The following is a 410-nucleotide window of genomic DNA, read 5'->3' on the forward strand; positions in this document are numbered from 1 at the left end:
CGTCGCCCCTCCCCAAAGCAGTTACAAACCAGTGGAGTTTTTTTTGGGCCCTTTTTCTTTTATTTTTTTCTTCATAAAAGTTTGGTTTTTTGGGGAAAAAAATGTTTTAAATTGCACAAAGGGACTTCTACACATTTCTGCCCCCCTTTGATTACCTTGACGTGGATTCAACAAAATGAAATTTTTTGAGAAAAGTTTATTAATTTCCTCTTTTAAAAATTTGGTTGTTTAACTGCAAAAATATAACGGTCCCAACCCGTGGTTAAATGGACCTATGAAACAGTGGTGTCCCCTTTTTTGGGGTACGTTAAACCTGTCCAAAAAGGGAAATAAAAAAAAAAAGAAAGAGAGGAGAAAAGGGGAAAAAAATAAAGTGAGGAAAAAAAGGAAAACCCTGACAAAATATTAAA

Source organism: Penaeus monodon, chromosome 34 (genome assembly GCF_015228065.2).
Source record: "Penaeus monodon isolate SGIC_2016 chromosome 34, NSTDA_Pmon_1, whole genome shotgun sequence".
Lineage (NCBI taxonomy): Eukaryota > Metazoa > Arthropoda > Malacostraca > Decapoda > Penaeidae > Penaeus > Penaeus monodon.